Below are 12,878 nucleotides of genomic sequence, written 5' to 3'. Positions count from 1 at the left end.
CACCTGCCTTCCTGAGCCCTCCCAGGACTCAGATCTGGAACAAGGAGGACTCTTTCTTGCTCTTGTCCCTCCCTCTGTGGCCATCTGAGAATAATGCACTTAGTGATGCAGAAAGAAGTAATTATTTCCTATAATTAATAACTTGCAATAAAAATCTTAGTTTGATAAATAAAGCTGCTTTAGCCTCTTCCGATGGGAGACAGTGGCTTTGGAGCACGGTTTGGTCAAGTCACAGTTCAGGTTCTGTGTGAGGGCATCCTCCCCTGGCGGCCTGGTCCCCCTGTGGGCCGCTGCCCGGGAACCCCTAGCATTATCCAGGCCGCCCACCAGTGCCTGGGCTGCAGCACCCTGCGGATCCCCACGGACGGGCGCTGGGTTCCCTCTGCTTCTTGGGCCCCTGTGCTGAAATCCACGCAGGGCCAGGTCTGGCCTTGTTTCTGGTGCTTTTGAGGGGAGACCGGGCACTGGCCGCCGAAGCCTGTGGTTTCCTCAGACCCCCTGGCTCTCCTGGGACACCCACCTGCCCCTGGAGGGCCTGAGTGTTTCCTCAGACCCCCTGGCTCTCCCGGGACACCCACCTGCCCCTGGAGGGCCTGAGTGTCCAGCTGTGGCCTCGATGGAGGACTCCTGGTGGGTGGGCCTGAGGGCAGTCCCCAGGTAACTTCCCCAATCCTTACCAACCTGCCCTTGTCAGAGCCGGGTGCTCTGAGCCCCACTGAGGGCCAGGCTTCTCCGGGTGGCACAGCATCTTCCCCGGGTGTGTGTCCCTATTCCAAGATTCTCGAAGTCACCTCACTGTTTCGGGTGATATCCCTCCTCCCCTCTTACCTTCCAGCTGGGGAAGGGAGCGAAGTCCTGGACGTTGACTTCCTTTCCCTCCCGGTCCTAGCAAGGTTTTCCGTTCCCTCTTCCTGCCTGGGGCGAGTGCAGCTGTCCCCTAATCCGTGGACCTTTCTGTTCTGGGGCCTTCTTTGCCCAGGGACAAGGGTCACAGTGACCTCCAATGCCAGAAGGGTGCTAGAGGAAGAGAAGGAGAAGGCTGAACACCTACATTTCCCAGAAGCCAAATACACTGGGAACCTGTAAAAGACCCTGTTTCAGACATCAGACACTCTGTCGTGTTATTCCTGAACTGCCCCTTCTCACGACTGACCACAGCACGGGGTGTGTCCTGTCATCTTCCCTTTTTACCAGTGACGAAGGTGAGGCTTGAAAAGCGAAGTAACTTCCCCAAGGTCCTACAGCTAGATCGCAGCAGAGCCGTTTCCAACATAAAAATCCGACATTCTTGACCGGGTCCTGAGGCTTCTGCTGTTTCCCAGGAAGGAGCCCGGGTGGGGGGGGAGGGCGGGAGGGGACAGGTTCTTTAGCTAACACTCAGTGACCCCTCGCGTCAGGTGTAAAATCCCCAGAGAAAGGGGGTTTGGCTTCAGTGGACTCAACCGGGGGTGACTATCAGAGCTGACCGCTCACATCATAGGAAATCTCGTTCCCTGTCAGCAAGGGGCTGTTGGTCTGCAGATGCTGTCCCGTTCGTGTGCAGGTGAATGCCTACATCTCTCCGGGCTCACTCGGTCCGGACATGAACAGTGATTTCAACTACCTGTGCAGATGGCTGTGCCTGATAGGAGTGTGGGGTGACTGCCTCCCCGCCCCCCTCGCCGTCTCTGCTTCCCCCAGGGGCCTCTGGCTCACAGCCGGAGCCCCGTTCTGCAGAGCCTGGTACAGCCCCGACTCTCCGCTCTCCGGGGCCAAGCCCGGCCCTCTGCTGTCCGCCAGGAGCTGGCTTCCACTTAGCAGGGACCGTGGTGCCACATTGGAAAACTCCGCTCTGGCCTTCGGCACTTGCTCTGAGTTGACAGGCTGAGGGGTGAGTTATCTGGTCAGCCCCTGGAAATAGCAAGGGGGTGGGGGGAGGGACGCTTGCTTTCTATTTTTAGCTTTTATTACATAATTAGCATCGTGTTATTCGTGTTATAATATTAACTCTAAACAAAAGGAGAGAGGGAAGTCTACACACAACCATACCATGTGTCCATGGATTGATTTTTCTGAAAGTTCCAACGACCTGGGCCTTCGGAGAGGGAGGGGCAGGGAAGGGGAGGGAGCAAAGCCCGTGAGCAGTGATTTAGGGGTGACCTGGAGTGGCCGGAAACAAGCGAGCACACAGGCTCGATTTCAAACTCACTGCTTCCCTTCTGTAAGACTGAGCTCTGGAATTGCCCCCTCCAGGAAGCCGTCCCTGATGTCTTCCTTGTCAACAACCAGGCTGTGTCAGATGCCCCTTTCTACTCCCATCGCAATGTCTTACCTGTGTGCTTCCCACGTTGTTATGACTGTCTGTGTTTGTGGCTGGCTCTCCCACGAGACTCTGATTTCTGGGTGCTCAAGGAGTACGTCCTGTTCACCTCTGCGTCTCCAGCGCCTCGTACATCCCAGCAGGTCCAACGTTGGTTAGGACGGTCATCAAGCTCAGGCGCCGACAGAGGGGACAAGGCGTTTACAGAAGATGACACGCACTGAGGCCCGGGCGGATTTCTGAAGTCTGCGGGACAGAACGCAACATGAAGTGTGTTATCCGTGCCTGATACGGGTGTGTGTTTCTTTGACGTGTTTTGTGTGTGCCAAATAGAGCGGGGGCGGGTTTGGCCGCATCTCACCGGGGCCGGGGAGGCCTGCCCTCCTGCTAGAAAAGAGAAGCACCCTTGAAGAGCGCGCGGAGGGGCCCGGTTGTCTCTCTCTGACTGCGTGAGCTTCCCATCCAGAGCTCTCTTCCTCCGCCTGCAGGAGGGCAGGGACGACATCATCACGTTGGGATCCCCGCTGCCCTGCACGTGCCCGGTCACAGAAGAGATGCCCAGTGAACGTTTGTGGAATGAGCGGATGAATGAATGCCTGCACATTCGGAGGAAGCAACTCTTGCAATCAAGTGGAGTTCATCAGGGCAGACTAGGGAGATAAGCCTTTAGTCTAGTTATGAAAGAGGGAGGGGCGGGCGTGGGCCAAGAGGGCTCTGTGGTTGGGTGATGGGGGTGGGGGACCAGGCTGTCGGTGCCGCTCTTGGCGTGGATGCGTCTCACCAGATGCCGGGCTCGGAGTGGCCGTCACTCGTGGGAGGGGGAGACGGGGCAGTCGTACAAAGACACAGGCCTAGAGAGAAGGTTTTCTCTCTCATTTTGCTTCTTTCCCTCCAGCACTTAGAGTCGGACACATTGCTAAGATTCCTTGTGTCCCTGGAGCAGGGGTGGAGGTATGGTGGGGGGGGGGGGCAGTTCTAACAAATGAGTCTGGACAGAGGCATGTGGAGAGCGGCCCGGGGGTAAGGGGAGGCGAGGGGGGAAAGCAAGTTGTGTGCTCGGAGAGAAGGAAGTTCTATTCGGGTGACTCTGCCTCCCAGCCCCGCTCCCAGCCAGAGCCGCAGCACACCCCCAGCCTCTCACACAGTTCGGTCCCCTCTTCCGTGCTCTGGCCTCTGCTCCGTCTCTGGCTCCCCTCCCTGCATCCTTCAAGGCTTGGCTCATTCTCCCCTTGGTATTCTTGCCTGGATCTAAAGCCTCCTCCGAATCTTTTCAAAGACGCTTCCGTAAATAGCAACATTTCCAGACAGTAATCAGTCTATCCCCGTCCCCACCGTGTGCCGTGCTTCGCACCGGGAGCTTTGTGTGTCCTCGTGCAGCTCATGAGAAACACATGAGGTCCTGTGCTCTCTATTTGGCCAGTGAAGAAACTGAGCCTCAGAGGGGTTGAGTGACCCAGGAAGGCCATGCTGCTAGGTGGTGGCGCCGCCGGGGCCAGAACCCGGATCTGCTGAGCCCCGCAGCAGGCGCGCCCCCCACCCCCACCGTGACACAGCTCTCTCTCTGGGAATCAGGAGCTCTGGGGGTCGGACCCAGTGAGCTGCATCTTCACAGACCCACCAGGAGATTCTAGAACTGCTGGTTTAACTGGTCTGGCTCTAAGCTGGCTGCAAACCTCCAAGTCCACCTCCAGGTCCACCTGAGCTTTGGAGAAAGCTTCCGTTCCTCGTTCCTCGTCTTACAAGTCTGTGGGAGCTCTGGGCACGGGGAAGGTGCTCACAGTTCCTGAGCACTCACTTTCCTGGTTATGAAACACGGACAGCCCCGGCCTCACAGAGGGGCATCCCTGGCTTTGTGTTGCCAGGAGAGGATCCCCTGAGAGTGCTTACTTGACCTCCATGGTACCTTAGCATCACCCGAAGGAACTTTTACAAGCTATCAATGCCTGGCTCCCTGCCCAACTAGGTCAGCATCTCTGGGGGTGGGATCAGGGCGTGGGTGGCGGTCATGTGCACCGGGGGTGGAGAACCCTGGCTGCTCACCCTCAGTCCCCCCACCTCCCCATCACTGCCCCACAGCAAGAGGCAGGCGGCTCTGACAGTGACTCTGGAGGAAGTGAGGAGCTGGGCCTGCCAACACTTCAACAACACTCCGTCTTCTCTCTGGGCTCTGCCACCCGCTGGGAGGGTGCATCAGGCCAGCTCTGCGGGGTGAGGTCAGGAGCCTGCTTCTCTGGGGAGGTCCACAGTCACCCTCCTGTGCCTGTCACTGGGCATGGGAGCTGGCCTCAGTCATGAGTGGGGTAGTAGGAAGTCCACTGGCCAGAGAGATAAAGCCACCTACTCCCACAGCTTAATCAGGAGCATGGCTGATAGGGTGACCTCCCCTTGTGCGCTTCATGTGTCTGTTTCCAAACTGATCCTGACCTCGAGCAGGGAGAGGCAAGCTCCATGTCTGTGTGTGTCTGTGTGTGTGGGGGGAGGGGGGGCTCACAACCCCAACAGTCGTATACTGGACAGAGTTAGTGTTCACTTGATGAGATGCCATTAACAAGCCAGCTAGTCAATGGGGGTCAATTTGTTGCATCTGAATCAAAACCAAGCCCCCTCTGAGGACCACTACACCTCCCTGGAGACTGGCCTCCCAGCCTCTGACCCCCTTCACCACCAAGCTCCTGTCTGACAGCTAACTCCTTAATCCCCGCTTCACTCAAGTCAGTCAATGTGGATCACTGTGGGTAAGGAGCTAAAAATAATCTATCTGTAGCCCCTAGCCGGCTGGCTCAGGCAATAGAGCATCAGGCCGGCATAGGGATGTCCTGGGTTTGACCCTCAGTCAGGGCACACAAGAGAAGAGACCATCTGTATCTTTCCCCCTTCCTCTCCCCCTGCTCTCTCTTTTCCCCTCCCTCTCCCCCTGCTCTCTCTTTTCTCCTCTTGCAGCCAGTGGCTCGATTGTTCAAGTGTTGGCCCCAGGTACAGAGGATTGTTTGGTTGTTCCTAGTGCATCAGCCTCAGGTGTTAAAAATAGCTTGGTTGGTTCAAGCATCGGCCCCAGATGGGGTTTGCTGGGAGGATCCCAGTCAGGGTGCATTCGAGAGCATGTCTCTGTATCTCCCCTCCTCTCACGTAAAATAATGATAATAATTATCTGTAGCTGAGAGAAGATAAATTTACTTAGAATTGGCTCTAGGTTAAAAAAGCAAAAAAAAAACAACCAACATGTTCCCAGGTGATGTTGACATATCCAAAGACACATGTTGAGGTCACCTGAGCTAAATGAAAACAAAAGGCAGGTGAGCTCAGGCTCTAGGGAATGCCTCGGGAGTTGGCTGATTGGAAGAGGCATCTCTTGACCCAGATGTAGTCTTGTGTTTTGCAAGCTTGGCTGAGAATTAGAATTATCTGAAGAGATTTACAAATGCCAGCACCCAGTAAGGTGAACTGTTCCAGTTTTCCCAGGACTGAGGGGTTCCCTGGGATGTGGAACTTTCAGTATTAAAACCAGTGCAGTTCTGGGCAAGACTGGATGAGCTGCTCACCCTGGTGCCCCCCACCCCCATGCCCACCTATGCCAATCACTGGGTATGGGAGCTGGCCCACTCATGTGTTGGGTAGTAGGAAGTGCATCTGGCCAGATAGATAAAGCCACCTACTCCCACAGCTCAATCAGGGACATGGCTGATAAGGTGACCTCCCTCTGGGTGCTTCAGGTATCAATTTCCCAACTGGTTCTGAACTTGAACAAATACGAGGAAAGTTTTACATATGGACCCACAAAACTTACTTGAGATCTGCTGACCCAGGAGCTGAGAGCAGGGCCCTGCAGTGCGCATGGTTGATAAGCTCCTCAGAGTCCACGGTGGGAGGTTTGCTGCTGAGAATGGGACAAGGAAGAGCTGACCTGAGGGGAAGGGAGCTGGGAACCCAGGACAGGATCCGCGAAGGTAGCACATAGTAGGTGGGTTTTGGCCTGAGACATAGAGGAGGGGTGAGAGGGTGCAGATGGCGCCCAGAAGACCGGGGCCAGCCTCTGCCTGGGCTGGAGGTCACCGTAAGGGGTGCAGAAGGAAGTGCCTTACAGAAACAGTTCCCGGCTCAGAGCACAGCCCAGCTCGCCGAGGGAGCGCAGGCAAGGTCAGCGCGGCAGGGCAGGCGTGCAGGCGCCCAGCCCCTGCCGCTGTGACCACACGGCCACGCCCCGTGTGTCTGCATGGGACTGGGGTGTCCACATGGGTGCAAAGGACCCATACAGGAAGCGTTTCTGAGTGAGGTCGGCTGGCCGGGTCGTCGAAGCTTACTGGATAATTTGTAAAGTAGAGGAGAGAACCAAGTGTGTGTGTACTGGGAACAACTGGGGGCTTTAGGCAGCCCATCAAAACCTGCCTCTAATCCCAGCTCTGTCGGTTCTGTGCTTGGGACTTGGGGCAGGTCACTTGACCTCTCGGAGCCTCTGTTTTCTCATTGGTAAAGTCAGGCTGCTGATACCCACTTCTAAGGGTTTGCTGTGGGAAGTAAAGGAGCCCCCACATATGAAATGCAGGACAGAGGAAGAGTTGACGGCGATTCTGTAGATCTGAACCGGGGGACTGGAGTCGTTCGCACAGAAAAGGGGACGGAGGGGTCTGAAGGAAAGGAGAGGAAGCCCGTGCCTCTGAGAGGAAGTTGGTGGGGGTTTGTGAGCACATCTGAATAGACATGTGGCTAGCTGGGGAAAGGGAGCTGGCAGTTGAGAGAGAGGATTGTGGAGTGAGCATTACTGAGTTAGCCTGAAATAAAACTGTGGAAGGTCTGCGTGGAGGGAGAAAGGGGTAAGAGACAAGGGCAGAGGTCTGAGATGTGAACCTTGGCAAAGCCCCTGCATGTCTGCTTGGTTGCGGCCGCAGTGCTGGACAAAGGGTTACTGCTGAAGTCTGCCACATTGTCCTCGACCTCCAAAGGTCACAGCCCAGAGAGAGCGACAATAATTCAGGAAGCAATAGCAGCTCTGTCCGATGGATGTTTGATGATAGGGGGGAAAGCAGGCTGCTAAGAAGGGGTGCCTAGCCCACACTGGAGGGGGGGGTAAGGCTTGCCAGGTGAGTGGCCAGGAGAATGGGGAGGCGGAGGAGGGGGGGCGGGGAATGGAGAGGCTGTGCCAGGCAGAGGGAACAGCTGGTTGAAATCAAAGAGGAAGAGGGAGCTTGGAGCACTGGGACAGCTGGGTGGGATTTCACATTGTTCTGAGACGCCATGAATAGGGGGAGCTAAGAAAATCACCTCGGTGGGGTGTCAGGGTGGAAAGACGTCGTGACACCCAGAGGGTGAGGTGGGCCATGGGCCTTGATTCCTGGGCACTGAGGAGGCCGATGAGGGGGAGAAATAAAACCCTTCAGTGGGGAGAATCGGTCGGAGCTTGCATGGAGTCAGGGTCAAAGGCAGGATTTGGAAATGGGAGCGCGCATGTGTGGTGGGAATGGGAGCGCGCATGCGCGGACTGCTCCGGGACCTTGGGACTCATGGGAGGGGCAACCTGGGCTCCCAGAGGCGATCATGGCTTCTGAAGTCTAACGTCCCCAGAGATCAGGTCTCCTTTCCCTTGGAGGAAACATTCCATTCCTCGAAGCACAGAAAATCTTATGCCTCTTACCTGCATGCAGCATGCCTCCTGTTTGCAGGAAGGAGGGGGGATGAGAAACAAACAGAAATGACAATGTCCTGTTTTTGTCTGGGAATGCCAAGATCTGATTTAACCTCGCCAGTTTATAGAGGAGCGTACCTTTGCCTCCTACTGAGTGTCACTTGAGACGCCTCTTGAGGGTGTCTGGACGCCTTTGACCTCCGATGGACTTGGAAGAAGAGAGAAGACTGAAGGACCCGAGTTCATGGGGTGTACCATGAAGATTTATTTCTGGGGACTTCACTTTCTCTTCTCTCTCTAGCCCCCACCCCACCCACGGCCGTGAGGTTTGTCTCATTCGGGAAGAGGACCTGCCTCATAGTAGCAGGGTGCCAGGAACTGTTCAAAGGGGGCCCCACGGCTATTTATTTTCTATTATTCAAATTGAAATATAAATGAATGCAAGAAATGACACGAAGTGTAATGAAATAGTAAATGATGAAATGTCTTGCGATGGTTTTTATTGATTGATTTGAGAGAGAGAGAAGAAGGGAAAGAGAGAAAGAGAACAAGAGACAGAAACATCGATTTGTTGTTCTGCTTATTTATGCATTCGTTAGTTGATTCTTAAATGTGCCCTGACCAGGGATCGAACCCACAACTTTGGCATATTGGGATGATGCTCTAACCAACTGCGCTACCTGGCAAGGGTGATGAACTATCCTATAAACAGAACAGACAAAAAGTGCTCCGAGTTTATTTGGGAGAATCCAGGCAGATTAGGGTGGTCAGGAGGGTTGAAGAAGGGAGGCAAGCAAAGCCATTCTTAATTTCAGAGCTCACACATTCTCTTACATTTAACTGTCCCATTGCAGAAGGACATAGTCTTTGTGATAGGTCTTATACCGGATAGAGTCAGGAATTCAGGAAATACTGCAATTGATGTAATCCACTGGCTCTTATCAAATTCCTGCTGTGTCTGCGGAAAAAGTCCTGTGGGGGGAGTCATAGAGAAAGGCGGAAGTGTCCATGTCCTCTAGGAATTTCAGTCCCTTGAGCAATGGTGCTCTGAGGGAGGGGTGAGTAAGACAACGTGGTCAGAAACCGGGGAGCCTGGAGTGGAGGGTGCGGGGGAGTAAGGGGGAGAGATCAGGGCTGGACACAGCCCGGCAGTTACCGAGTTGCCCATCAAGGCCATTTGGGCAGAAAGCCACCGCAGATGAAAGTAACTGGTCTCTGTTTCGTCCTGCCCATTCAGGGACTGTGGGTCACATTTTTGGAAACACACAGGGAGTGGCTGGCCGGGCTGCCGCTCTTGGGAAAGTCTGCCTGCGCTGGCTGCCCGGGGAAGATGGGCAGGACCAGCTGCATGATTTGCGGGGCCCCTGGTGCAAAATGGAAATGGCAGGGCTCCATGTTCAGAAAGGATTAAGGATTGCAAGACGGTGCTAGCAGAGCCTGAGACCAAGCAGGCGTCCGTCTGAAGGCACCCAGCTCGCTCGCCCAAGAGGCCGGGGCCCGGCCCCTGGAGATGGTTCAGCCTGGACCGTGGGGTGACTCAGTGTGTGCGGTAAGGTGATGGGGCCGGGCTGCTGTCTGTCTGGGGGGGCAGGGTTCCGCTGTACTCATACTGGACTAGTCCTTGATCACCAGGACCGGGTGATGGGGAAGGGACGGGGCACTGCAGGAGGCCGCCGTGGCTGTGGGGGCTGCCCCCGTTTGCCATGCTGCTGCTGCCTGTTGCACACTGTCCTCTCTGCTCTGTGGAAAGGCCGTCTGAGTGCTGGAGTCATTCAGACGGACATTCCCGTGCCTCGTGAACTTTACCAGCTTGGCCGAGTTGCTTATCTTCTCTAAGCCTTAATTAATATTCCCTAGGTGTAAAAAAATGTAAGACCATAATACCATCTTTGCACGATGTTGGGATAATTATCTGAAATAAAAAAATGTGAATGTTTGAGCTCAGCCTAGCTCATAGGAAGTGTTAGGGAGTACCCTTCTTTTTGGAAATGTATTGAATATCGATCTTGTCAAGAGTGGAGCGTGGAGTAGGTTGAGACACAGTATTAGCAAGAATTCCTTTTTTTCCTCTCAGGCTGGTGGGGGAAGCAGCTAAAATACAGCAGGAGAATTTCAAACAGCAGAGTCAGGGGAGTATATGCCCCATTATAATAGACACCCAAGGGAAACCAGTTATATCTGCCGGGAATACACACACAAACATGCGGGAATACACACACACACGCACACACACACGCACGCGCACACACACGTGTACACGTGCACACACACACACATTCCCCAGAGCTGAATCGAAACTGGGCTGGAATGAGGTGGTGTCTTATATAAAGAGCCCTAATTTCAATGTCACCTCCTGGTTTTGAACCTCAGTGTTCTCATCCGTCAAAGATCCCGACCTCACTTGGCTGTCCTGAGAGTCGATGAGGTGACGGATGTGAATACTCGGCCTCTGGCCCGTGGCAGGCGCAAGCATCCTTTGAGTAGGTCCCAGGCCGGTGCGGCTCATGGGAAGATGAAGAGGAGACGTTGTATTCCCCACAATAACACTGTCTAAGTAGTATGCTCAGGCAGCTCCTTTATAAACTGCATGTGGGCTGAAGCTGACATTGACATGGGGCTAATTTTGAGTGATGATACTTTCCTCTGCTCATGTGCTTTGAGGAACTGGCTGGGTCCTCTGCCTTCTGAGACTCAAAACTCAGTAGGTTCCTGTGTATTTGTTTCCTGGGGATGAACAGACACATACACACCACTTATATATACACACCATACCACATAAACACATGCACCATATGTCATACTGTAAACATACTCATGTCATATGCAACCTTCCCGACACATACACCTCTGCACCCACAGCGTCAAATCCTCTCCCATGCTAATTTATTTCTTCCCTGTTTCCCTCCCTCCCTTGGTCGTTTACTGAGCACGTCCCATACTTGCTTGTCTACTGTGCATGGCTCAGGTATCCCTGACGCCTTGTCCTGAAAGCTCGATGTCATAGCTCCTGTTCTCAATCCCAGAGGCCCTGGGCTGCGGTCAGTTCAGCCCTCTGCCCGGAGACATCCAGATGGAACCAGGTCTGTGCTTGTTTGTGCTTCACTGGGTTCTGACTCCATCCTCGCTGACCCTCGGAGAGCCCCCAGCTTCTCTCATGCTTTCGTGGGCTCAGCCCCGAATCTCCGCCGTCACTCTGAGCGGCCTTGGCCCGGAGAGGAGACGGGAGCTCCGTGTGAGGGCCTGCGATGGGCCTGGTGCTGTGCTGACTGCTTCATGTTTGCCCTTCCTTCACTGGGTGCTCATGGTAGCCCTGGGAGGTGGGCACTGCCACCCATGTGCTCATGGGTACTAAGTCACTTAGCCACTGGCTTAATATGAAACCCGATGGGCTGAGGCCTGGGCTTGTGGGGGATTTTGTGTTCCCCACCCCCTCACTCCCATGGGGTCCTTTCTAGAATTCATAGAGTAGCTTCTTTTTTTTTTTTTTTGTATCTTTCTGAAGCCGGAAACAGGGAGAGACAGTCAGACAGACTCCCGCATGCGCCCGACTGGGATCCACCCGGCACGCCCACCAGGGAGCAACGCTCTGCCCACCAGGGGGCGATGCTCTGCCCCTCCGGGGCGTCGCTTTGCTGCGACCAGAGCCACTCTAGCGCCTGGGGCAGAGGCCAAGGAGCCATCCCCAGTGCCCGGGCCATCTTTGCTCCAATGGAGCCTTGGCTGTGGGAGGGGAAGAGAGAGACAGAGAGGAAGGAGAGGGGGAGGGGTGGAGAAGCAGATGGGTGCTTCTCCTGTGCGCCCTGGCTGGGAATCGAACCCGGGACCTCTGCACGCCAGGCTGACACTCTACCACTAAGCCAACCGGCCAGGGCCTAGAGTAGCTTCTAATATTAGTATTCTTCTAGAAGGGAGCCCGTTGCAGTGGCCTGAGCGTTTGGTGGTTCTGATACTGTGAGGTTCTGAATAGACCTGTTTAGTTTATTGTTAATAGCTTTATTGAACCATAATTGATCAATAACAAACCTTACATAATTAAAGTACGTAATTTGATGAGTTTCAACACATGTCTGCCCCTCTGAAACCATGAGCACATGCATGGCCGTGAAACTGTCCATCATCCCCAGCAGCGCTCTCGGACCCTTGTATTGATATAATCCACCGCCTCCGCTTCCCACCCTCCTCCTCCACAGGTCACCGCCCACCTGGTTTAGATTAGCTTGCATTTTCTCAAATTTTAGAAGCGGAATTCTACAACATGTACTCCTTTCCCTCTGGCTTCTTTCACTGATAATTATTTTGAGATCCATCTCCCAGCGGCAGGCATAAACAGTTCATTCCTGTTTGTGGATGAGGAGTCATGCTGTTACATGGGGACACTACACACTTGGTCTATTGATTCACGTGTTTATGGGCATCTGGGTTGCTTCCAGTGTGGAGCTGTCATGAGGAAAGGTGCTGTGCACGTTTATGAGGAAGGCTCCGTAGGGGCGTTACACTTTTTATGTCTCTGGGGTAAACGCCGAGACGTGAAATGATCGTATCCTACGGAGGTTCCGTGCTTAACTTTTAAATGGTGGACAACCCATTTTTCCATAATGGCCACGCCATTTTGCATTCTCACCAGAAGTGTATGTAGGCGAGTTCCAGTTCTTCCCTGTCCTCCTTGGCACTTGGGGTGTGGATCTGATTTCAAGACTTGGTGGGCATGGAATTTGGTCAGCCCCACCAAACGGCCAAACCTGAAACATTGAAGGTGGTGGCTTTCCGTTCGGACTGGGGACCCTGAGCGACGCTGAGCCGAGGACTGAAGAGTCAGGTGCTCCCGGAAGCATCATTCAAACAGCTGCTGGCAGGATGCTGGAGAGGGGAGGGGTGAGAGGTCAGCGCTGGTCCCAGCATGAGGACCATGCGGGGCTGGACCAGGTCTGGAGCTTGGTGTTTGGGAATGAAACAAACGCACTC

The 12,878-nt window shown here is 54.4% G+C and overlaps 1 protein-coding gene across 4 annotated transcripts in view; it reads left to right on the top strand.

Annotated features, from left to right (window-relative positions):
- DAAM2 (dishevelled associated activator of morphogenesis 2) overlaps positions 1–12,878 on the top strand; it is a 125,300-nt gene that overhangs the window by 45,463 nt on the left and 66,959 nt on the right. The window contains exon 1 of one of the 4 annotated variants that reach the window (XM_066359487.1): positions 9,312–9,465. The exons of the other annotated variants lie outside the window; for them this stretch is intronic. The gene's annotated coding sequence lies outside the window, so the exon portion shown is untranslated. Of the gene's footprint in view, positions 1–9,311; positions 9,466–12,878 lie in introns of those variants that run through there. 4 annotated transcript variants of the gene reach the window in all.

This window comes from Saccopteryx leptura, chromosome 1 (genome assembly GCF_036850995.1).
Source record: "Saccopteryx leptura isolate mSacLep1 chromosome 1, mSacLep1_pri_phased_curated, whole genome shotgun sequence".
Classification (NCBI taxonomy): domain Eukaryota; kingdom Metazoa; phylum Chordata; class Mammalia; order Chiroptera; family Emballonuridae; genus Saccopteryx; species Saccopteryx leptura.
The sequence above is the reverse complement of the archived record's forward strand: the minus strand, read 5'-3'. Positions and strand labels throughout refer to the sequence as shown.